A 26,345-nucleotide genomic window follows, 5' to 3' on the forward strand; every position below is an offset into this window, starting at 1 on the left:
CCTTCGGGTTATCTCTGATGGTCAACAGATTTCCCAGCAGCAAAGTCAAATTGAGGGTTTTATCTTCCCCCTCAAGCCTCTGCAGCAGAGGTAGAGGAGCAGAGTACAGTAGCTGTTAGTTCAGATTTTAGGTTTAAAGAATCTTGTCTAGACTTTAGATAGACATACAATTATGGTTGTTTGTACAATAAACCAACTGAAATCAGATAGACAGCTAAAACATTTTTGCTTCCATTTTTTATTTTGTTGTTGTTATTGTTTGGGAATTGAACTAGAGCCTCAGCTTATCTGAAGGAGTTTTATCAGTTGAGCCACACCTCCATCCGAGATAGCTTAAATTTTTGAGGATATCAAAACACTAAGAAAGTACAGTCAGGTGCTATGCCTATCATCCTAACTACTTGAATGAATAAGTTTGGGAGGACTGAGCTTTCTGGGCAACCTGGGCAAAATTGTTCACGAGACTCCATCTCTTGTTACAGTACAGATAGGAAATAGCCAGAATTATTCAGACCTCCAGTAGATCTCGGGCTCCTCAGTATGCAATGTTTGCAATGCATTTATTGAGCATATACTCTAATCCCCATCCCCCAAGACATTAAAAATTCTCTGTTGCCTGTTCCCAACACAGAACTCATAATTGCTTAGAATTTCCTAGGTGACAGAAATATCTTTTGTTCTAATGAGGTGACTTTGGAAGGGTCCCAGTAAGGAGACTGGTCACCAGAAAGACCAAGCTATGATTAGATGCTTTGAATTTCCAGCCTCTTACTTCAGGAAATGGGAAGGACCTAGAAATTGAGTTAATAATCAAACACCTATGTGTTGAGGTCTCCATAAACATCCCTGAACAGGGGCTGGGAAGATGGGTCAGTGGTAGAGTGCTTGCCTTGCATGCATGAGGCCCTGGGTTCAATTCCTCAGCACCACATAAACAGAAAAGTGGAAGTGACACTGTGGCTCAAGTGGTAGAGCGTTAGCCTTGAGCTGAAGAGCTGAAGGACAGTGCCCAGGCACAGAGTTTTAAAAAAAATCCCTGAACAATTGGATTTGATAGCAATGGGAGTTTTTGGATGCACAGAGGTGTTGAGAATTCAGTGCAGCTATAGAGGGGATGGAAGTTCTCTGCCCTTTCCAACATGCCAGGTCCTATATATTTTTTCATCTTCTATTAGTATTCATGTCCTTCTTACCAATAAAGGGCAGGTAAATAAATGTTTGCTTTCTGTGAACTGCTTAGCTAATTATAAAGCCTGAGGAGGACATGATGGGAAAATTGATTTAGAGTCAAAAAAAAAAAAAATGACAGACTGAAGACATAGTCAGCTGCCAGTGGCTCACGCCTGTAATCCTAGCTACTCAGGAGGCTAAGATCTGAGGATTGTAGTTTGAAGCCAGCCCAGGCAGAAAAGTCCATGAGACTCTTATCTCCAATAAATGACTTAGAAAAAGTCAGAAGTGGCACTGTGGTTCAAGTGATAGAACTCAATCCTTGAGCACAAAGAGGCTCAGGGACAGTGCGCAGGCCCTGAGTTTAAGCCCCAGGACTGGCAAAAAAAACAAACAAAAAAAACCCCTGAAGACATGATTTTATTTAAAGTGAGGAATAGTTTTATGGGGACTGGGCACTTAACCAATGGGGTCTATGCTCATAGCAGTCAGTGTCCAAATTGAACTGAATTATAGAACACCCAGTTATTTTTTCACAGAGAAATGGAGAACTGGTATGGAAAACCAACTCCATGAATTTGGGTAGCCATGGCATTTAAAACTGTGAGTGTGCTGGGTGCTGGTGGCTCACATCTGGAATCTTAGCTACTGAGGAAGCTGAGATCTTAGGATTGTGGTTCAAAACCAGCCTGGACAGGAAAGTTCATGAGACTCTTATCTCCAATAAATCACTCAGAAAACCAGAAGTGGCACTGTGGCTCAAGTGGTAGAGCACTAGCCTTGTGCTGAAGAGCTGAGGGACAGCACCCAGGCTCAGAGTTCAAGCCCTACAACTGACAAAAACAAACAAACAAACAAAAAAAACAACAACAAAAAACCTGTGAGTGTAAAGAAATGCTGGCATTGTTTATTTCATACACTTGGCACAATACAAGCACTCCAGAATTGTAGAATATCAGCTATCTTTTCTTTAAAACAGAATCAATAGCCATACTGTATTTATGGTTGAATTAAATGACAAAATGGAAATGGAAATCTTTAGGACATTCCTAAGATTGGTATAAATATTAGGATTTTATGTGATATGCTTTCACAAGTTCATGATTGATGGCTGATTCCAAGTCAAAAGATACTTTTGAAATCAGTTCTTAGATAATTTACCTGAAAAGAACTACAAAAAAAGTCATACCATCAAATTTTCACCAGTTGACTAGCTATTTTGTTATTTGATAAAGTCAGGAAAAGTGTTAGGTTTATTGATATTGCTTCTTTGCTACCCAGAAAAATTCTGGGAATACAGACATAGGAGATAAACATGTGGCTAAAAGAGAGGAATTGACACAAATGTAGAATTAAAGGACATCAAAACAAAGCCAATAATCATCTCTGGGACTTGACTTCACACATGCCAATTAAGTGTCCCAAGATACGTCATCTTTGTTAACTATCCCAGGTCAATTCAGATGCCACCAATTCTGGGTACCTGCCAACCTAATTGGATATGTTTTGTCTCTTCAAGAGATAATTATAATGTACTTATCATGTATTCTATGCACACAGAGACCAAGTTCATCTGAAAATATAGTAATAAGCATCCTGGGACTCAGTGAACTTGGAGATTATTTCCCTCTGTAAAAAAATGAGGCTCATTCAGATACAGAAGTGGCATCCCTGACTGTGACTCTCTCTCTCCCTTTCTCTCTCTCTCTCTCTCTCTCTCTCTCTCTCTCTCTCTCTCTCTCTCTCTCTCTCTCTCTCTCCTTCCCTCTCTCATAGACACACGCACACATGCACGCACACGCACACACACTCACACATACTCACAAAACCACACAAAACTGAAGGCATGTGAATATGAAACCAAAGGGTGAGCAACATTGTTGGTGGCTTTAGGACCTACCTTTGGCCAGTTCTTTGAGACTCTGTGGACTGCAGTTTGACTCTTTATTGTCTAAGCTGGTATGTGGCATGAAGCCAGTCTCCAAGGTAACAAAGTCAAAATACACTGATAATGCCTCAGGGAGATGGGAGGAGTGTATGGGGAAAATGAGATGAGAGCCTGCACATGCCACATGGCACTGGGAGAAGTCATCTGGGTGGTCTGGTCTATTGGTTCCTTGGAGAGTTAATCCATCGATCAGTTATACAGGAGATGACTAGGGTGGGAGGAATCTGAGACCTTAAGTATTAGTTGTTAGGGTTTGAGTGTGCCTCCCTCCAAAGTTAATTGTTAGAAACATAATCTTCTAATTCATACGTTGATGATACAGTTCTGTATTGCTATTCCTGGAGGATCCATTGCAGGACCTCTTGAGCAATAGCAAAATCTATGGATGTTCAAGTCCCTTCTATAAAAAGCTCAGTATTTGCATGTAATCCACACATCCTCCTGAGTATTCACATCATTTCTAGATGACTTACAAAGCTAAGTCCAGTACAAATGCTGTATAAATAGTGCTTCTGAGGTAGGTGATGGTGGCTCATGCCTGTAATCCTAACTACTTAAGAGGTTGAAATCTCAGGATTGTGGTTCAAAACCATCCCAGGCAGGAAACTCCATGAGACTTTTATCTACAGCTAACCAGAAGAAAGCTGGAAGTGGAACTGTAACTCAAAGTGGTAGAGTGCTAGCCTTGAGCAAAAAGAGATCAAGAACATCTCCCAAGCCCTAAGTTCAAGCCCCATAACTAACAAAAAATAACTACAAATAAATAAATAGTGGTTCTGTGTTGTTTAGGAATTTAACAGGAGAAAAACTTCTGTGTATATTCAATACATACCATTTTCAAAATCCATGGTTGGCTGAATCCATGGATGTGAAAACTAAAGAAAGACCTGAAGAGCTAACTGTGCTTACAGGTGAGACTTGCAAAGAGTAGAGTTAGATGTAGTTATGAGGGTGGGGCCTACATGGTAGGATTAGTGGCTTAATTAGGATGAGAGATCTGAATATGGATACTTGCTTTCTAGCCACAAGATACCTTCTACTATATATGAATAATAAGAAGGTCCTTACCAGATGCAATTCCATGCTTTGGGCTTCTCAGCCTCCAGGAATAAACTTATTGTTATTGTTGTTGTTTTCTGTCAGTTGTGGGGCTTGAACTCTGGGCCTGGGCTCTGTCCCTCAGCTCTTCAGCTCAAGGCTAGCCACAGCACCACTTCTGGTTTTCTGGTAGTTTATTGGTGATAAGAGTCTCACGGACTTTCTCTTGCCTAGGCTGTCTTTGAACCATGATCCTCAGATATCATCCTCCTGAGAAGCTAGGATTACAGGAGTAAACCACCAGCACCCAGCTAAATTTGTTTTCTTCACAAATTACAAAACTTCAGAGCTGGGCACCAGTGACTCACATTTGTAATCCTAGCTACTCAGGAGGCTGAGATCTGAGGATCATAGTTCAAAGGCAGCCCAGGTAGAAAGACTCTTGTTTTCAATTAACCACCAGAAAAATGGGAAGTGGCGCTGTGGCTCAAGTGCTCACCTTGAGCTGAAGAGCTGAGGGACAGCACCCAGGCCCAGAGTTCAAGCCCCATGACTGACAAAACAAAAACAAAAAAACAGGTATTTTATTATAAATTATAAATAACTACCCTTTACATTTGTTTTCTTTGCATGTGTTTAGTTACCTTTAATTAATTTCAGAAACCTTTTATAGTTTTTAGTACATGTTGTTGGCCTTGTGTTACATTTACTCCTAATTAGAATTACTTCAGTAATATTATATTTGAATTGTTTTATTTCCTTTTGATATTGTTTATTATGAGTGTATAGAAAAACAATTGGCTTTTATATGTAGATTTATAACTTGGAAACTTTGCTGAATTCATGATGATTGTGAAATCTGTAAGGTTTTCCATCTGAGGATATTGTCTATAAATGGATGGTTTTACTTCTTCCTTTCTAATTTGGATTCTTTTTCTTGTCTATTTGCTCTAGCTCAGGTTTCCAATGCTATGCTATTATAAAACAGTGGAGTAGGCAGCCTTTTATTCCTCCTGATTCTAGAGGGAAAGTCCTTAGATTTTTCACTATTCATATTAATGATGGCTGTGAGTGTTCTGTGTATGGTCTTTAGGTTGAGATGACTTCTCTTTCATTCCTAGTGTGACATATGGCCATTATGCTGAATTGGTTCTCTCCTATCACTGGTGTGTTATGAGTTTTTATCAGGAAAGGGTACTGAATATTATAAAATGCTCTTTTGAGCACCAATTGAGAGGACCTCATTCTTTATTTATTTACTTCTGGCAGAGTGTTCTATTATTATACTTCTTTTTAACGCGTTTATATCCAGAATCTTCCCTCAGTGTCACTTTTGTTATATCCTACCAGTTTTAGCATATTTCATTTTTATTCATTCCAAGATCATTTTCTAATTTTGCCTTGTGACTTTTTCTTTGACCCATTTGTTGAGTGAATATGTTGGTTAATTCCCACATTTTTCTAAATATAATTACTATTATAATTTTACAGTTTTCCTTTATTATTAATTTTTAGTTTTATTCCATTCTAATTGAAAAGATACTTTCTATGATTTCAATAGAACTAAATGTTTAAATACATGCGCTGTTGCTTAATATTTGGTCTATTGAGTTAAGTGCTTTATATATGTGTTTTTGGTAAAACTATAACAATACTGGCTTGTACAATTCTCCATGTAACTAATCTTTACCAGAGAATCTTCATTTTTGTTTTTGTGGTTTTTGAGGCAGGGTCTTGCTATATAGCCCAGGCTGGTCTTCAACTTGCAATTTTCTGATAGTGTTAATCCAATCACTTACTTTCAAAATCAATCTTTTGACTGATTCTGATTAGTCTATCTATTATTGAAAGTATGGTAGTAAGTCTACCACTATTAATATAGAATTGTGTCCTTTTTCAATTCTGTTGACATGTGCTTCAATGTTATGGAATTGTCATGCTTCGTTGCATCTTTTATAATTATTATATATTCTTGGAAAATTGACACAATGTACAAATCATTGTGCATTGTACTTCTTTATCTCCAATAACATCTTTTCAATTAAAATATATTTTGCTCTGGGAAGTTGGCTCAGTGGTAGAGCGCTTGCCTTGCATGTCTGAGGCCCTGGGTTCAATTCCTCAGCACCACATAAGCAAAAAGAAAAAAGCTGGAAGTGGCACTGTGGCTCAAGTGGTAGAGCGCTAGCCTTGAGCTGAAGAGCTGAGGGACAGCACCCAGGCCCAGAGTTCAGGCCCCACGACCGGACCTCCCCCCCAAAAAAATCTATTTTGCCTGATTCATTTAGCCACCCTTATTCCCTCTAGTTATCATTTATATGGAAGGTGTTTTCCCATCTTCACTTCTGTACATCCTGAGTTCTAAAGTAAATCTCTCATATAACTCAAAGAGTTGGGTCTTGTTTGCTTTATTTTATTATGCATTTTGTTGGCCAGATGGCTTTTGATTGGTGAACTAAATGCATTTAAATTTACAGTAATACTATTAGGAAAGGACCTACCTTTGCCATTTTTTTTTGTCTATCATATTAATATAATACAAGACTGCTCTTATATAGATCTCTCCTTTTAAAACAATATGTGACTGGTGTCACAAATTATATCTTTTGTATCCTATATCTATTGATCAAAGAATTATTTTTATGCATTTGTCTTTTAAATTGCACAGAAAATTTGAAATAGGGTTAAAAAGAAAACTATAATGATACTGTTTTTAAAAAATATTTTTCCTTGTAATTGTCTTTACTGAAGAAGTTTCCTTTTTGTTTGTTTATTTGTCTGTAGAGGCAGATCTTACTGTATAGCTCAGGGTGGTCCTGAACTAGCAATCTTCCTGCCTTTCTTTTCTGAGTGCTGAGATTATAGGCAAGCATCTTCACATTCCTTCTGATATGGCTTGGCTTTGCTCTCCTTTCCTTCTTTCCTTCCTTCTTTCTTTTTCCTTTCTTCCTTTCTTTTTCTTTTCTTTCTTTCTTCATTCATTCTTTCCATAGTTCTGTGGTGCTGGAGAGTAAACTCAGAGTCTCACACATGCTGGACAAGCATGCTACAGCTCATGCCACATCCCCAGCCTTTTTTTGCCACAGTTTTATTTTTCACAGAGTCTCATGCATTTGCTTATGTTTGTCTCAGACCATGATGCACCCACCTCTGTCTTCTGTGTAGCTGGGGTTATAGGTGTAAACCACCATACCAGTCACTAGTATAGACTTTTTCTTCAGGCAAACCCTTGATTGTGACTAATATCACTTCCTTACTTTTTGAATTTATTTTTATTGTAAAAGTGAAGTACAGAGGGGTTGCAGTTACATAAGTCAGGTAATGAGCATTCTATTATTTTATTTTTATGTGTGTACCAGTATTGGGGCTCGGACTCAAGGCCTTGCACTGTACCTTAGCTTTTTTGCTTGAGGCTGGCCCTCTGACCACTTGAGCCACATCTTCACTTCCAGCTTTTTAAGTAGTTAATTGGAGATAAGAGTCTATCAGATTTTCTTGCCCAGACTGGCTTCAAACCATAATCCTCAGATCTCAGCTTCCTGAATAGCTAAGATTATAGGCATGAGCCATTGGCACCAGCTTATATTAATTTTAATAAACTTTTAGTTTTAAAATAATTTGAGTTTTACCAAAAATATTTATAAAGAGAACCCCTCCCAGTAAGAGCTGAGGTTGTAGCTCTTTGGTAGAGCACTTGCCCAGCACATTGCCCAAAGTCTAGCTCAATTGCTAGTAATACTCATGCACACACACACACACACATACACATGAATTAATATATATGTTCCAACATTCACAAAGGAATGTTGGGATCTGGACACTAGAGGAAATGATATGGAAAGATGGGGTATGCTGGAGAGAAAGGGAGACAAGCACAAAATGCTACCACAGGGTGGGGGAGGGGATGATTTCTCAGTAGCCTTAAATAAAAGGATTTACTTTCTTATTGAAGCTACATGTCCAAACAAGCCAACAGAAGGGCTCTGTTCATCACTAACGAACACTTGTGGTCTCAGACTGGCACAGCAGCCATCACCGCAAAGGCTGCTTTGTTCATCACAGCCAGAGGAAGAGAAAAAAGGTTCTGCAATATAAAGCTGTGTCCATTTCGTTTGTCAAAAGTATTGTTATGGTCACACCCAACTTCAATGTTATCTGATATGGAGTAATGGTAAGTAGGGTCCTTTAACTATGTGATAAGCTATATGGAAATTAAAGTACAAGAGATAAAACTGCTTCACACCTATAATTTTAGCTACTCAGGAGGCTAAGACCTGGAAGATCATGGTCTAAAACCAAACCAGGCAGAAAGACTCCATCTGCAGGACTCCATCTCCAGTATTCTGGGCTGAAAGCATGACTCAAGTGGTGGAACACCAGCCATAAGAAAGCAAGCTGAGCAAGAGTCCAAGACCCTGAATTGAAGCCATGTTTCCTACACAGAGGGGGAGGGGAGAAGGAGGAAGGATGGGATGGAGAGAAGAAGGGAGGAAGGGAGGAAGATAGGAAGGAAAGAAGGAAGGAAGGAAGGAGAAAAAGGAAAAAAAGAAATAATATAGAAGCATCCTTTATGCTTTTTACTCCTGATGACAATATCTTACAAAACTACAGTATAATATCACAACTAGGATATTGGCATTGATATGTTCAGATACAGAGCATTTTTATCACCAAAGACCCCAAGTATTGTCTGGTTATAACCACACCCACTTTCCTCTCACCCATTATCCCCCTTTAATCTCTTGGGCTAATCTAGTCTCCATTTCTAAGATTTTGTCATTTCACAGATCTTATATAAATAGATCATGTTATAGACAACATTTGTAATTTTTTTTTTTCACTGAGTATAATTCTCTGGAAATTCACCCAGATTGCTGCCAGTACCAGTCCGTTCTCTATGTCTTCCATGTAGGATGACTCTCAGATTGTTAAGCCATTCACCCATTGAAGGACATCTGTGTTGTTCCCAGTTATAGCTGTTACAAAGAGAGTTGTTACAAACATTCATGCACAGGTTTTATATGAATGTAACTTTTTCTCTTTTCAGAATAAATGCCCAGGAATGCAATTGCTGAATCATATGGTGATGATGCACTGAGCTTGGAAACTGTTGTTGTTTTTAACTGCTGGACTGCTAGAGTACTTGAACAATTTTTATTCCTATGAGCATTGTCTGAGTGACATCATTTCTCCTTATCTTCATCAGTATTTCCCGTGGTCTCTATTCCTTATTTTATCCTTTCTGTTAGGTGTAGAGTTCTTCCTCCTTGTGGTTTTAATGTGCACCCCTGTGGCTAATGAAGTTAAGCATCTTTTTTATGTGTGTGGTTGCCATCTGGGGCATTCTCCTCAGTGCTGGCTCTTCATGTCTTTTGACCATTCTCTAATTAGGTTGTGTGGTTTATGACAGTTGGTTTTGACAGTTCTTTATATATTCCGATGTTGCTCCTTTTTGAGATGTACAGTTTGCAAACATTCTTCTCAATCTGTGGCTTGCCTTTTTCCTCTTCATAGTGGGATGTTTTGCAGAGTAAATGTTTTTAATTTAATGAGCCCAATGATTATTTTTGCTGTATGAATCATAGAGCTCTTTGCCTAGCCTAGATTATGAAGGTTTTTCTCCTATAATTCTTATAACAATCACAGTGTTGTATCTCACAGTTAAGTTAATGATTCCTGTTGAGTTAATGGTTTTTGTAAGACATACAACTCATATAGTTTTGTTCATTCAATAGTTCCCAGAATTTCTTTCAAGCCTATCCATAAATCAAAAATCATTTGGAAGGGGAAAATGTATAAAAAATCTAGCCATATTTTAACCAAAGGCAATGTTAAAATATCACTTTGGAATATTAAATTCACTGTACTCTAAATTTATTTTAACTCCCTACTACTGTGTGGCATCCACACTAATAGTGTTGCTTTTCCCCAAGTACACACACACACACACACACACACACACACACAAGTAGCCTGCCCATCAGAACCTGAGGAGGTCAAAGTTGTTCATATCTCTTAGGGAATGAAGGTTGGGTAAGCCAGGACTCTTGCTCATATGCTTGTTCTCTGATTAGATGTCCTTTGTGTATTTTATGTGACTAATTATGTGGATATATGCATCATCATATTTACCGTCATAAGATACAATTTGAAAGATTTCCACACAAAGTCCTCCTGTGCTGCTGGTAATTCTGATACAATAGGCACAAAAATTTGTAGAAACATCACTTCTGTTCTAGCATGAGCCCTTTAAAAAGTTCCATTGTCAAAGTGTGTGGGGAAGATGAATGAAGAGAATAATGAGGGGGAATGCAGCCATACTGTTCAATGCATATCCTTGAAGTAGAACTGAAGGAAGGAGCTGCGTTGGGAGGGAAGGAACAAAATGATGAAAGAAGTGACATCAATTGATCAACTGATTTTTGAATGATAACAACTACTTAAAGATAACAAAATTTAAGCTCAATTGAGATAAAAAGTCATGACACTAGAAATTGATTTGACAAGGGTTTAAACAAAACTCCTCTAATTTGCCAAGAACTTTCTACAGTATGGATTTATCTCAACAATGAACCCATCTCTACATGTATAATGTTTCTTATGACATTAGGCAATCACAGCTATACACTTAAGTCTGACGAGGGAGGCAGACATTTAGTCTCAGAAAACAGAAAAACCTAACCACAGTGACTTACCACAGAAGATTATTTTCTTGTCATAACATGCAGCCTTACGATGGGCCATCCGAGCCACTGTCAACCACCTAAGGGATCCCTCTGTTTTCTTGCTCTGCACTCTTTACCAGGTAGCTTTTGTTTCCAAGGTTGTGGCAACTGCTCTTGTATCCCAGATCTGTGTCTATTAATAGACAACTCAGCTGCATTGCAGACAGGAAGAAGGGCAAAGGGGAAGAAAGGGATGATGAGTGAAATGCAATTACATGCTTCAAGCAGCTTTCCTTTTCAGTAAATGTCTCCACTTATTTGCTACTCTTTATCTTCCTTTTCATGGAATTAAAAGCCTGTGTATCTGAGGATGACTGATCCAGTCTACACATGAGGATTTCGGAATTGCCTTTTTTTCCACAGTCATTTAGCATATCCCAGCCATGCCCTGCTGGGAAAATGACTAGCCATGGCTTTCAACATGACAATTTGTCATTGTAAATAAGATAACATTAGTTCTGTAATTCTTAATGTACCATAAAAATGACATGCCAACTCTCTTACCAGCAAAGAACTCATCATCAGTGGGAGAATGTGGACATTAGTGTAGCATCATCATTCAGCAAGGTATATGTACTTGACATATATGTCTTCTTTCTTTGAGTAAGTTGTATATGCCCTCTTCACTGCAAGATTGTCACCTTCCTGAGATATCTGAAGGTATCATTTTGCTTACAATGGTGACTTCATAGTAATACTAAGGTATCTTCCTAAATGATTGCTTGGCATTGCTAGAAGAGAGAGAAAACAATCGAAACACAATTACTGACAGGACACCGTGAATTATGTGCTGTGTGTCAGTACAAATGTGAATGATAAAATACCTGTACACGGGTATTCATAGATATGATAAGTAAAAATCATAGCTTACATTTCCAAATATGTGAGAAAAGAGAATGTTTTTGAATTTCCCAATTTAGTTTCTACTTGGACATTGAGCAGTTAAGACAGGTTGGCCTCAGATTTTATGAGCTTCTGCTCATGTGTCCAATGTTGTGCCTGGTGTCAGGATCCTATAAAACAATAAGGCATGGGGAAATTGAGGAAAATCCCTTCCTTAGCCAGCCAGCCACACAACTGGCTGGGGGAGAATGTCCCCTCCCAGCAGAAGAGCGCCCTCCTTCAGGTCCAGCTGTAGCTACTTTTCCTGAGCTGTGCTTGTGATGCCTCCTCCTCTGCCTTTCTCTCTACTCATCACTTTTCCTAGGTCCAGGTAAATCTTTCCCTTGCCTAGAGGTGGGAAATTCCATACCTTCCAGGATTTCTGGCAAGACTTTTTAATCTATGCTCCAAATCCTCTCACCTGCTCTGGGATTAAACGCTTAAACGCCACACTAAAAAAACGTTGATATCAGCAAAGCATTTGATTAGAAGTGTCAGAGTGCTTCTCTTCAACAGCAAAGAACTTAAGAGAAATACATACAGATATTTCCTTGGAGTATTTGAGGCAGAGCATTAGAACACAGCAGGAACAAGACATGGACACCACACAGGATGGAAATACACAGTGGCCTTACATAGAAGGGAGATCTCCCTTGATCTAGGAGGATGTCACTGAGAAGGGAAGGGTAAGCAGGAGACCTCTGGCCCTTTCCTTCACCTCAAAAATACCTGAGACCTATACTACTGGAAAACCCTAAGGCCTTCTCAGGCACTAGTTCTTGTCTGAGAAGCTTCTCATTGCTTTGCTCCAAAGAAAAAGCCTAGCCCACACTGTGCCTTCCGCACATTTGGGGTCCTGGAAAGCAGCCCAGAAACTGCCCCCAGTAACTCTGCTAACCCAGATCAAGCAATCATCCAAAAAGCAGCACCCTTCCTTCCTCAATCCTGGAAGCACCTGGGCAGCCACTCTGAGTGGCTGAGCAGAAAGCCCCCAGAAGACAGCTGAGTGACCTCACCCCCCTTCCTTCTGCCGGAAACATCCAGGCAACCCTGCCCATCCATCCTTGAATGGCCCTGTGCACACACTCAGCTCCAGAAAGTAGCTGGGCACCAAGCTTTTAATAGCTGGGTCTACTGACATATAGGGAAGCAAATGAGCAGCTTCTCCTATAGCTCCAAGAAGTACATGACACATCTGTTCTCAGAAGTTTAGCTCACTGAGGTCCTAGGATACTTCCTGCTTGACCTGTTCCTGTTCCCACCCTCAGCCCTAGAGATAGCTGGTGGGAGACGGGGCATGTGTTGATGATCTCGACTAACCAAGCAAAATAGAGAGGAGATCTAAACAATTTGAAATGTAAAAAGAGATCCTAAAATACAAAAGATTGTTAGAGACTATTATGAGCAACTGCATACCAAGACATTGGAAAACATAGGTGAAAATGGACAGATTTCTGATACATGTAACTTGTCAAAATTGAACTATAAAGACAGAAAATCTGAGTAAGGATAAAGGAAATAATGATGTTAAATTAGAAATAAAAAGTCTGCCAACAAAGAGAATCCCAGTATTTGGTGACTTCACTGCTGAATTTTACCCAATTTTTAAAGAACTAATGTTAAGCCAGGTAGCTCATGCCTGCAATCCTAGCTACTCAGGAGGCTGAAATCTGAGGATCATGGTTCAAAGCTAGTCTGGGCAGAAAAATCCAAAAGTTATCTCCAATTAGCTAGTAAAATGCTGGAAGTGGAGTTACAGTTCAAGTGGTAGAGTGCCACTCTTGAGCAAAAAAAGCCAAGCAAGAATCTGAGGTCCTGAGTTCAAGCCTTTGCAGTATCAGTGCATACACACACACACACACACACACACACACACACACACACACACACACACACACACACACACACACACACACACACACACATGTCAATTCTGAAACTAGTATAAAGTATTTGTGATGACTGATCCTGGTTCTCCACTTGATTAGATTAAGAAATGCATAGAGCCCAGCACAGGTAACTTAGAATCCTAGCTATAGCTACTCAGGAGGCTAAGATCTGGGGATCAAAGTTCAAAGCCTGCCCAGGTAGGAAAGTCTATGACATTCTTATCTCCAAATAACCAGCCAGAAGCCAAAAGTGAAGCTGTGGCTCTAGTGGTAGAGTACTAGCTTTGAGCAGAAAGCTCAGGGACAGCACCAAATCCTGGGTCAAGCTCTAGGACCAACACCAAAAAAAATACTGAAAGTGAAGGAGCACCTTCCCTGCCATCTGATAAGACCGCACATTACCCTGATACTAAAACTAGAGACAAGAATACAACAAAATCTACAGACCAGTTAGGCACCAGTGGCTTACATGTGTAATGCTAGCTACAAAGAAGGCTGAGAAGTAAAGATCATGGTTCATATCTACCCAAGCAAGAAAGTTTGTGTGGCTTTTATTTCCAATTACCTACCAAAATAAAGCCAGGAGTACAGCTATCGATTCAAGTGGTGTAGTGCTAGCCTTGAGCCAAATCTAGCTCGGGGACAGCATCCAGGCGTTCAGTTTAAGCCCCAGAGCTGGCGTGTGTGCGCACACACGCACACGCACACACACACACACACACACACACACACACTCCAAGAAATAAATTTAACCAAGGAAGTAAATGATCCCTACAATGAAAACTGCAAAGTACTGATGGGGAAATTGAAGAAGATACAAAAAATGTGGAAAGATGTTTCATATTCATGGAATGGAAGAATTAATACTGTTAATATTAGCCAAGGTGATCCACAGATCATTGAATCTTCAATGGAGCGTCTATCAAAATACTAATGACATTCATCACAAAAATAGAAAAAATAATCTAAAATTTGTACAGAACCGAAAAAAGGCTCTAAGTAGCCAAAGCAATCCTGAGCAAAAAGAAAAATTTGGAGATAGTTCAGCACCACACTTCAAAACATACTACAAAATAATAGTAACCCAAAACAGCATAATACCAACATAAAAATGGACACCTAAACCAATGGAAAAGCAAAAGGAACCAATAAATATATCCATATATTTAGAATCAAGTGATTTTCAACAAAGGTAGCACAAGAAAATACATTAGAGAAATGTCTTCAATAAATGGTGCTTGGAAAACTGCATACTCATATAGAGACCAGACTCCTCTATACATAAATATAACTGCTATGAAACCAGTAAACAAAAACACAGATCATTACTACAGGAAAGGTCTCAGAGAGCTGAGCAGCCAAGATGTGTGACTGCACCAAAGACCAGACCACAGAATTCAAGGAGGCTTTCCAGCTGTTTGATTGAACAAGTGATGGCAAGATCCTATACAGCCAGTGTGCGGATGTAATGAGAGCCCTGGGCAAGAACCCCACCAATGCTGAGGTGCTCAAGGTGCTGGGGAAGCCCAGGAGTGATGAGATGAATGTAAAAGTGCTGGACTTAGAACACTTCCTGTCCATGCTGCAGACTATGGCCAAGAAGAAGGACCAGGGAACCTATAAGGATTATGTAGAAGGCTTCCAGGTGTTTGACAAGGAAGGGAATGGTACTGTCATGGGCACTGAAATCTGTCATGTATTCATCACATTGGGTGAGATGTCGAAAGAAGAAGTGGAGATGTTGGCAGCAGAGCATGAGGACAGCAATGGCTGTATTAACTATGAAGAGCTTGTCCGGATGGTACTGAGTGGCTGAAAACCTTCCCAGTATCTCTAAGCCTGTGCCTTGCCCAGTGGGAGATTGTTGTGTGCCCTTAGAGGCTTCCTAGGTCCCTTGTCACAGTGTACCTTGCCCAACTTGTCTCTTGGATGATGTTTGCCATCAGTACTCACCAAATAAATTTACTCTCTTTGCCCCACCCCCTGAAAAAACAAAACAAAAAACCCAAAAAACTAAAATACAGGGAAGATACTTCAGGACAACAATCAAAGCAAGAATGATATGACTTCCAAAACTCAGGTAACAAAAGCATAATTTGATAAGTGAAATTACAACCAACCAAAATGCTTCTGTATAGCAAAGGAAACAATAAATGAAAGGACAGTATCCAAAAATGGGAGAAAATATCTGCAAACTACTCATTTGACAAGGGATTCATTTCCAGAATGCTTAAGGAAGTCAAACAACTCAACAGCAAATAGCAACAACAACAACAATCCAGTTTAAAGTTGAATGTTAATGAGGCCAACGTGCAGGGTAATAGGAGCATAATTTCTAATAGTCCAAAGCATACCAGCATTAATTATGGTTGGCAATGATTTGCTATTTCAAAATAACTAGAAGAGGGGATTTTGAATGTTCCCAGCACTAAGAAATTAGATGTGTTGGGAGTGTCCAGCCCTCTGCTGGCTGGTTCCAGGTGAAGTGCTGGAGGAGCATTGCCACCACCCAGGCTGAGAGCCCAGAACCAGTCAGCAGAGGAGAGAGGAAAAGAAGCTCCAAGGGCAGGGAAGAGCATTTTTGAGAACACAAGTTCCACATTTTAGTTCAGTTCCTATGTCCTCCCCTAAAATAGTTTCCCTCTCATGGGGACAAATGAAAGTACAAGGCTCTACCAAAACCTATAAGGATTGTAACGTTTGGCCAGGTGGTAGCTGAGCTTGGGATTGGAGAGAAAGAGGAACTGAGCACTCTCCTGGTGTGCAGCCTGCAATGTAAAGGAAGTGGCTGAGATGGGTGTACAGACCCTAGTGATTGGCTGAGGGATGAGTGAGGCCTTAAAGGGGCCCCCATCCACTGTGGAGTACCTCGAGAAACAAGGCATTGATGTGCAGGTCCTCCAGACACAGCAGGCAGTGGAAGGGCATAATTCCTTGGCTGCCAGAGGGGTCAGGTGGGAGGTGTCTTCCATTCCACCTGCTGATGAAGCCTTAAGAAGGGAATAAAGCATGAAGCAATACAAAAAAGAAATGATATGCGTCTGAGGCGATAGATATGCCAATTACTCTGATCTGACCATCACACATTGTATACAAAATATTAGAGTATTACATTGTACCCATAAATGTGTATAATCACTATGTCAATTAAAATTAAAATATAATTAGCTGTATATTAGTGGCTCATGCCTGTAATTCTATCCACTCAAGAGGGTGAGATCTGAACATCACTGTTAGAAGCCAGCTCTAGACAAGAAATGTACTCTTTACCTTACTCATGTAACTACAGCCCCTCTGCACAGCATCTTTACAATAAAATAAAATTTAAAAAAAGAAGACAGCTTAGGAAGGAAAGTCTATGAGACTCTTATTTACAATTAACGAGCAAAAAGCCAGAAGTATGAGTGTGGGTCAAGTGATAGAGTACCAACTTGGAGTGAAAAAGCAAAACAAGAGCACAAAGCCCTGAGGTGCTCCAGTAACAGAACACAAAAATTATTAGTAGGCTGGATCCAGTGTCTCATCCTGTAATCCTAGCTTTTCAGAAGGCTGAGATCTGAGGATCGCAATTCAAAGCCAGCCTGGGTAGGAAAGTCCGTGAGACTCTTAGCTCCAATTAACCACCAGAAAACCAGAAGTGGCACTGTGGCTCAAGTGGTAGAATGCTCACCTTGAGCTGAAGAGCTCAGAGCCAGTGCCCAGACCCAGACCAAAAATAGAGCTATAATTAGTTAATTAAAAGATTAATCAATTTAAAAAAATTCTCAATGTCATTGAGCCAAATTACCTAGTTAAAACTGATAGAGATAAAATATCAAAGGTTAATGTAAAAAAAGTCTCATGGCATGTACCACATGTTCTGTAATTGTATATATTATAAATGAGAGAAAAGGTGTGTGTTTTTAAATTTTAAAACTATTGAATCAAAGGAAAAATTTGACAATAGACTATGTTTTTGCCAAGCTTTTTGCCTCTTATATTTTCTTCAGAAGTAAAATAAGATAGACTAAAAAACTTGTGCCTTGCTCCAAATAGTCTTAATTGAACTGAGATTTAAGTTATATAAGGATACATAAAAAATAAACAGGAAATTACAACAATTCAAATATACCACAATGTGTGGGGATATAATCCAAATAGCATATGGAAGACTCATAATAATTAGCATTTGTAAATCGTTTCCCATTTTGCTTGCATGTATAATTTAATTTGATACTCACAATAGCTCTGGAAAGTATCGTGTGATTTCTGTTTTACAGATGAGAAAAAAAATGCAATTCCCAAATTAAGTCACTTCTCCAAATTTACACAATTAGTGAAAGACGGAGTAGATATTCTTATTAAACATTCCCCAATATGGACTCTAAGTCTCTAAGATAGAAAGCAGAGAGTAAGTGTGTTATAGAGAGATACACTTTGCATAATTGAATATTTTGTATAGAACTCTGGACTGGTTGGTTGAATTGCTTAATATAGTGGTTCTAACTTGAATTTTACCAGACTCTGGGCTGAGCTCCCCAGGGAATGGTGTTTGTAAAGATCCTTGGGTGATTCTAATCAGTAGCCAGGACTGGGAAGCACTAGGTTTTGTTGCTAATGTTCCTTCCTAAACAAAGAGGTGTGCTGAGGTTCAGAGGGAGAGGAAGCAAGCCTCTGGGTAGGCAAGGAGAGGCCTGAAGAAGGGAGGCCAAGGAGAAAACTAGCTTTAAGCTTCACTAAATCTACAATAGTGTACTGTTAGGTTCAATGTTTTAAGACCTTCAAAGAAAGATTTAGAAGGATTTATTCCTGGTGTGTTAATGTTGATCAATAATTCTGTAGCTAACAGAGCATGAGAGGCATCTGTGTTTCCATAATCCATAATAGGGAAGAAGGAAGTGATCTCAGACACCCTTGACCTTTGAGTATCTTAAATCCTGAGGGGGGCGAGTAGGGGCATAGAAGGGTTTATGTAGACCTAGAATAAAGGCAGCTTTAGACGGAGCTTTAGAACAGTCCTTGAATGGATGAAGCTTATTTGCAAAAGACTTATCTGATACAACAACGCTCAATACTAAGAGAAGACAATGAAGTCTACACATTTAACAACTTAATAGTGCATTGAATAGCATCTAATTAAAAATTATTCCACAGGTAAAGAAAGAGAAAGTGAAAGAAAAGTCAAGCAATAGCATTGTAATCCAATCATGAAATTAGTAAAGACTTTAAAACAGCTGCTATTAGGACTGGGAAGTTGGCTCAATAGTAGAGTACTTGCTTTGCATGCACAAGGCCCTGGGTTTGATTCCTCAGTACCATATAAGCAGAAAAAAGCTGGAAGTGGCACTGTGGCTCAAATGGTAGGGCTCTAGCCTTGAACTGAAGAGCTGAGGGACATTGCCCAAGCCCAGAGTTCAGCCCCCACAACTGACAAAAAAAAATCTGCTATCAATATATCCAAGGATTTCAAAGAAATATCAACATAAGCATCAACATGTGTTGATGCTCACAAAAGAAACCAAATGACATTTCTGAGGCTGAAAAATACACCATCCGAGGTAGAAAAATATTGCTAGATAAGTTTAACAGTGGATTAGATGTTACAAAAGAAAATACAGTGAAGTTGAAGAAATAGAGTTAGAAATTAACCAATATATAGTACACACAGAATAAAAAAGAATGTGAATAGATCCTCAGAAACTCAGGACAATGGCATGTTAACATATGTATAATTTAAATCTCAAGGTATGTGAGGATAAAATGAACATTTCCAAATTTGATGAAAATTACAAACTCAGAGAACCAAGAGAGAATAGACCCCAAAGCATGTTCTACAATGTGTGACTTTAACAACCAGTGCTGACTGCCTGATGTGAGTCACCTGAGAATGCAGCGGCCGTATTGGACATGCTTACCTGACCAGCCAGGAAGGTGGCACCCAGAGACTCATACTGGGAGCTGGTAAAGAACTCATAGTAAGCAGATCAGCAATGGTAAAATTGGAACACTGTAAAATTGAAGACTAGAGCCAAAGACATACCATTCATTACCAATGAGGGAAAAGGATACAATTAGGAGGTAGAGTTGGATTTCCTGGATCAGGTAGGCTGGTTAATTTCTAATTGCACTGGGCACTTGGGTGGCTGTTGTGGTTCAAAATCATCCTAAATGTCTTCCTGACCTCTCATAAGAGCAAGAGTTAACAGGTTCCCTTTGAGGTCTCTTGCCTCTCCTAGCCATTGGGGGCCCTCCTCTCTTTATCCCCTGACAGGTAACATTAGCACTCTTGAGTATCCCCAGCAGCTCAGCTCTATTGTGCCTGCTCTTACCAAACTTCTGAGAACTGTTTCACCAATTTAAAAAAAAATCACTTCAACTTGGAAAACTCTCCCTAAGGGTGTTGATTTATGCCTGGATGTGTTTAGAAAGAAAGAAAAGAATGTTCCTTATATTTAGGACAGAATGGGCATTTTAAATAGAGAAAAGGTTAGAGATAATCCAAAGGAATAATAAGTAGCTAATTGTTGGACATGTATAGAAAAATGCCATGAAAGCTAACCTTTACTTAGAATCAAAATTTTAAAATTGTATGCTTACTTTTCTCAAAACATTTTCCCCATTTCAAAAATCCATGTCTCAAACCAAGCTTGGTGGCACATACCTGTAATCTCTAGCACTTAGAGGCTGAAGTAAGAAGATTTCAAGTTCTAGGCCAGCCTGGTGAAATACAGTGTGACTCTGTCTTAAAACAAAAACAAAACTCTCTATATATAAAAATATAAAAATAACCATTAAAATAAAAACATTTATGTCAGTTTCTGAAGATAATTACTATCAACATTCATTTTGATATATATGTGTGTGTGCATATACATATATATATATATATATATATATATTTTTTTTTTTTTTTTTTTTTTGGTCAGTCATGGGGTGAATTCTGGGCCTGGGTGCTGTCCCTGAGCTCTTAAGCTCAAGGCTAGCACTCTGCCACTAGAGCCACAGTACCACTTCCGGTTTTCTGAGTGGTTTATTGGAGATTTATTGTTTTTTTGGAGTCTCACAGACTTTTCCTGCCTGGGTTGGCTTTGAACCTTGATCCTCAGTTCTCAGCCTCCTGAGTAGCTAGGGTTACAGGCATGAGCCACCATGCCGGGCTGGTTTATATTTTTGAAGATGGATTTTAGGGAAAAAAATAAAATTTTGATTTCAATATGTAGATTTGTTTGGCAAACTAATTTTCTTTAGTCAGGAAAATCTTCCTCATTCATTCAACCGATTCATTTTCTTCCATAAAATTGGGCTTATACTTCATATTTTCTTTTATCCACTACTTTTTCTCTCAACAGTATATTATCTGTGCTTTCCTTGTGTGATTTATTTCCCCTCTGCTTAAAAATAAATAAAAAATTCAGTCAATACTGTACAATACTATGCTATTGTCTCAGTTTTTGTCATTTTTTTCAATTTGTTCATACTCTTGCTACTTGTAATGATGACATTTTTTTTCATTGGGTTTTAATAAGAGTCCCTCAAGATTTCACTGATAGTCAGTGCTTAGGATTTGAGAATGAATCATGTTTATATGCGAGTTGTCCTTTTATTTCTATTTTGCTAAGAATTTTACCTCATTTTATATATATATATATATATATATATATATATATATATAATTTGCGGGGTGGTACTGGGGTTTCAACTCAGGGCCTCATATTTGTTATGCAGGCACTGTACCACTTCAGCGATGCCCCACCCCTTTTTTGCCTCAAATTGATTATTCAAATAGGTTTCATATTTTTACCTGGGACCCTCAAACCACAATCTTCATATCTATGTTTCCTGCATTCCTGGGATGACAGTTATAGAGCACCATTCTCAGCTTTTCTTTGAGATGGGGTCTCTCTCACTTTTTGTCTGAAGTGTCCCTGGAACTATGACCCTTCTAATCTATGCCTCCTGAGTAGCTAGGATTATAAGTGTGTGACACTGTGCCTGACCTACTAATTATTTTAAATTAATGAACAAGTATAGAATTCCATCACATTTCTCCCTGGTATCAATTTAGAGGTGGGGTGAAGATGGGGCCTAGAGTTGGGAAGATCAATTGAGGACCTATTTCACTTGTCCACATTGGAGGAATCAAGGCTTAAGGCACCAGGTGTAAGAAAGGAAAGAAAAGAAAATCTGCACCCAACTCAGCAAAAAGAGGTAATCGAGAAGAAGGTAGAGATGACTGCAAGATTTGAATTGTGGCTTTCTGGGAGGTCAAAATGAGGATTGTCACAGAAGGAGAAGCAAGTTGACTATGTGTTGAAATGAGTTTCAAGTACCAGACATTCCTGCAGAGGTTTTTCAGTGGGTAGAGAATAATGGGAGTCTTCAAAAACAAGAGGAAAAGTGAGATTTACAAACTTACTTGCATAGAAGTGACTGATATTGATTAGTCACTCTACCCTAATCAATAGGCTAATCCCATTATCACAAACATGAATTTGTTATTTAAAAACAGAACAAAATGTTTAGTTCCCTCCTGAACTGTCATGATCTTCTGCCTTCTGCCATGAAGACCCTCACTAGATTCAGGAATCTTAGTATTGGATTTCCCAGCCTCCAGAACTATAAGAAACAAATTTCCTTTTTTTGGTGGGGGTACGGGGCAGCACTGGGAGCTTGAACTCAGGGCCTTGCAGTCTTGTTTAGCTCTTTTGCTCAAGGCTGGTGCTCTACCACTTGACCCAGACTTCCACTTGCAGTTTTTTGCACGTTGATTGGAAACAAGAGTCTCTCAGATTAGTCTGCCTGGGTTGGCTTTGGACCATGATCCTCAGATCTCAGCCACCTGAGTAGCTAGGATTACAGATGTGAGCCACCAGAACTCAGCTAGAAAGAATTTTCTTTTAAACTACCCAGTTTGTGGTTGAGAGATTTAAACCTGTCTTTTTGATGTCCACAGCCCACATTAGCACCCTCATCCAGCCATCTTTCTTTTTCTTACTGTGTGTCCACTTCCCCTGAATAAGACATGAACACAATATTCTAGAATGATGCAAACAGCTTTATCTAGTTCTTTGCCCTAATGTTCTCCATTACTATGCACTGAAAAGCTCATTCTTATTGAGAGATGTGAACTCTTTGTAGCTGGAAGTTCTCTCCTTGGAACTAAATATTGTCTGACATATAATCATCTTCTTTCTGCTGCACAGTGAGGTTGTCCTAGTGTTGTGTTATGAGCAAGGCATTCACTACTAAGTCTTAGTCACCTGCAAACTGAAATGTTTGAAGCATACATAATGAAAACTCCAGGGTGACTGTGAGGGAGAAAAATCCCAGGAGAAAAAATTCCCCAGAGTGTGATCCCTCTGAGGCCAAATTAAAGGGCCATGAAACTATCCTCCAGGGTTCCTTAGGCACCATGGGTTTGAGAAAGATTGAAGTCTCATCTGGCTGATATTATAATGCTTAGTTAATTCACTCAGCTGATTTCTTTTCAGGCAATGTGAATCAAGATGGGAGAGAACAAGGCATAGAGTACCAGTAACCCCAGAAGCTAGGAGCCACAAGTTACTTCTCTTAAAGGTCAAGTAAGACAGCAAACAAAGAAATCTGTTTTGGAAACCAGCTCTAAAGATAAAGATCTCACCCATGTAAACTGGGAAAGCAGAATCAGATGAATGTAGAAAAAAGCTGTATATCAGGGACTTGCATAATGGAATGAAAGAGGGAGAAAGGGAGAGGTGGGGAGGGGGTAAGAGGAAAAGAGACAGAGATAAGGAAAGTGAGAGGAAGAAAGAGGGACAAACAAATAGACACACAAGAGAAAGAAACAGGGAGGAAAGGAGAGAAAGAAAGAACAGCAGTAAATAGCAATATTGTCAGAGTTCTTCCTGATTTCAACATCTTTGAGTGGCATGATCTCAAACTGAAAGAAACACGGCTAGTATCTATAAGTAAGCAAACAGACTTTGTAAAATTCAAAGGTCAGATCTAGTAATACAAGGGTAATGTAACATCTTGCAGCCCAGAGCCAACCTCAGTGTCTTTGCACTTCTTATTAGCTGGTTAAGATCATTTGAGAGAGTGGTGATGTCTCTATGGTGTATGTGTGTGGTGAGGGGGAGGCCTAGTAGTCCTTTTGGAGCCCAAACAGAGCAAAGGAGCATTCTCTCTCTGGATTAACATCTCTAGGAGATGATACAGTTTACCAGAATCCTTATGGAGCAATGTTGATAATTAACCCATTTCCCTTTCTTCTTCACTGTCAGGATCCAAAGTTCTGCAAGGGCAACCATGTGCCCAGCTGAAAACTACAAGTCCCAGTCTCCCTTGTGGATAGGACTGACTAATGAGATTTAGGCAGAAGCCATTGTGTCTGTTGTCCACTCTACCTTCTTGCAGCTTGTACCAGGAACTTTAGCCACCATAACTGTCATAATGCCAAGATTGCCCATCATAGCAGAGAGTAGAAACCTGGAAGTGGTCAGGGCTCCACTGATGTCAGAGACCCAATATTTTAACTAAGGATTGCCTGCCTTTGGGCTTCTCTCTGTCTCTGTCTCTGTCTCTCTGTCTGTCACTCTGACTTCCTCTCTCTCTCTCCCTCTCTTTCCTTCTCTCTCCTTCCTTCCTCCCCCTCACAAAATTTATGGTAGTACTTAGGTTTGAACTCATGGCTTTATGCTTGCCAGGCAAGTATTCTGTCACTTAAGCCACACCTTACTCCTTTTGCTTTAATTATTTTTTCAGATAAGGCCTCAAGTTTTTGCCTGGACTAGCCTGAACCACAATCATATTTATACCTTCTGTGTAGCAGGGACAGCAGGCTTGTATACCCAGCTTATTTTATTTTATTTTTGTCGGTCTTGAGGCTTGAACTCTGGGCTTGGGTGCTGTCCCCAAGCCCTTCTGCTCAAGTCTAGAACTCTACCACTTGAGACACTTCTGACCTTTTCTGTTATGTGGTGCTGAGGAATCGAACCCAGGGCCTCATGCAAGTGAGGCAAGCACTCTACCACCCGTTCCCAGCCCTCCAGCTTATTTATTGAGGAAGGGTCTTACCAACTTTTTGCCTCAGACAGCCTAAAACCATTGTCCTCCCATTTAAGTTAAAACAGACAGCATTATAAGGTCCTTTGAATTCTCAGAATGTCCTTTCCCATTTATAACTTCTCTCCTTTGCCATATGTGATCACTGTTCTCTCCTTGGGCATAGTTATCTTTGACATGTCCATTTATGTAGTTTGTTTGATCTTTTTAATGTGTTGTTTAACTTGGTTTGCAAGTATTTTATTGAGAATTTTCATACCTATGTTCATCAGGAATCTTGTCTAATAACATTTCTTTTGTTCTGGCTTTATCTCATTTTGGTGTCAGGAAGCATTTCTTCCCTTCCTATTTTATGGGGAGCACTGGTGTTTGTTAGGTCTTCTTTAAATGCCTGCATATCCTATGAAACTTGGAAAACTGAGGTGAGGGGTTGAGTTGAAAAGGATGGGAAAGAATATTGAAAGGAATAACATCAATCAAGATGCAGTGTATTTATGAACTAATCTGCTGAATGGTAACCCCTTTGTACTACTACTTAAAGATAATAAAAATATAATTATCTTTAAAAGAAAACGCCTGGTAACAATTAATACATTAAGTCCCCAGCTTTTTTGGGTTGGGAAACTCTACTACTGCTTTTATCTCATTATAGATCTGTTAAAAGTTGTTTCTGTTTTTTGGTTCAATTTTGGAAAGTCACATGTATCTAGAAATTTATCCATTTCCTTTAGATTTTTCTAGTTTATTAGAACCTAATTGTTTAAAATATTCATTATCGATCCTCTGAATTTCATTGATATTTTTGTTATATCCTCCTTTTCATCTTTAATTTTATCAATTTGGGTTTCCTTCCTCCTTTTAGCTAGTCTCACTAAAGATTTTGCAATTTTCAAACAACCAACTTTTGTTCCATTGGTTCTTTTAGTTTCTATTTCACTCATTTCTGCCCTAAGTTTTGTTTATTTTCACCTATGAGTTTTTGGCTTATTCTTGTTTATCTAATAGCTTCAGATGCACTAGTAGGTTATTTACTTGAGATCTCTCTTTTATTTAGTATAGACACCCATAGCTATAAACTTTCCTCTTAGTACTTGTTTTCCTAAAAGATCTGATAGGTGGTATTTTCATTTGACTCTAGGAATGACTCTAGGAAGTTTTTTGTTTTCTCCTACATCTGTAATGACCCTTAAATATTTTCTGTAGTTCCTTTTGCTGTTGAGGATTTCTAGCTTTACAGTATTCCATTGTCATCTGATAGAATGCAGTGAGTTACTTCAATTTTCATATATTAAAACTTAGTTTATTCTTAAAATACAACCTATTTTTGAGAAGTTTCATATATATGTATATATTGCAGGGCCTGCATGAATATTCTATAGGTATGAAAGTCTATTTAGTTCTGCAGTTTGTTGGTATTTTTTTTATTGCGAAAATACTGTACAGAGGAGTTACAATTACATGGGCAAGATAATGAGTACATTTCTTATCAAGCATTGTAGCCTCCTCCTTTGTTTCCCCTTCCCATCCCTTCCCATCCTCCCCCCGTCCCCCCACCAATCTTCCATCCCTCCCCCCTCCCCCCGCACGAAAGTTGTGAAGTTCTATTGGTAAAAGTGGAATATTGAAGTCTTCCACTAAAATTGTGCTGTACTTTTATGTCCAGTCTTGTTT

The 26,345-nt window shown here is 39.1% G+C and overlaps 2 pseudogenes; both read left to right on the top strand.

Annotated features, from left to right (window-relative positions):
* Positions 1 to 15,015: 15,015 nt before the first annotated feature.
* Positions 15,016 to 15,468, top strand: LOC138827883 (myosin light polypeptide 6-like; annotated as a pseudogene).
* An 801-nt stretch (positions 15,469 to 16,269) lies between these two features.
* Positions 16,270 to 16,636, top strand: LOC138827884 (mth938 domain-containing protein pseudogene; annotated as a pseudogene).
* Positions 16,637 to 26,345: the final 9,709 nt, after the last annotated feature.

The sequence above is a fragment of the Dipodomys merriami genome, unplaced genomic scaffold (genome assembly GCF_024711535.1).
Source record: "Dipodomys merriami isolate MVZ:Mamm:240054 unplaced genomic scaffold, mDipMer1.0.p SCAF_16, whole genome shotgun sequence".
In the NCBI taxonomy this organism is placed as follows: Eukaryota; Metazoa; Chordata; class Mammalia; order Rodentia; family Heteromyidae; genus Dipodomys; species Dipodomys merriami.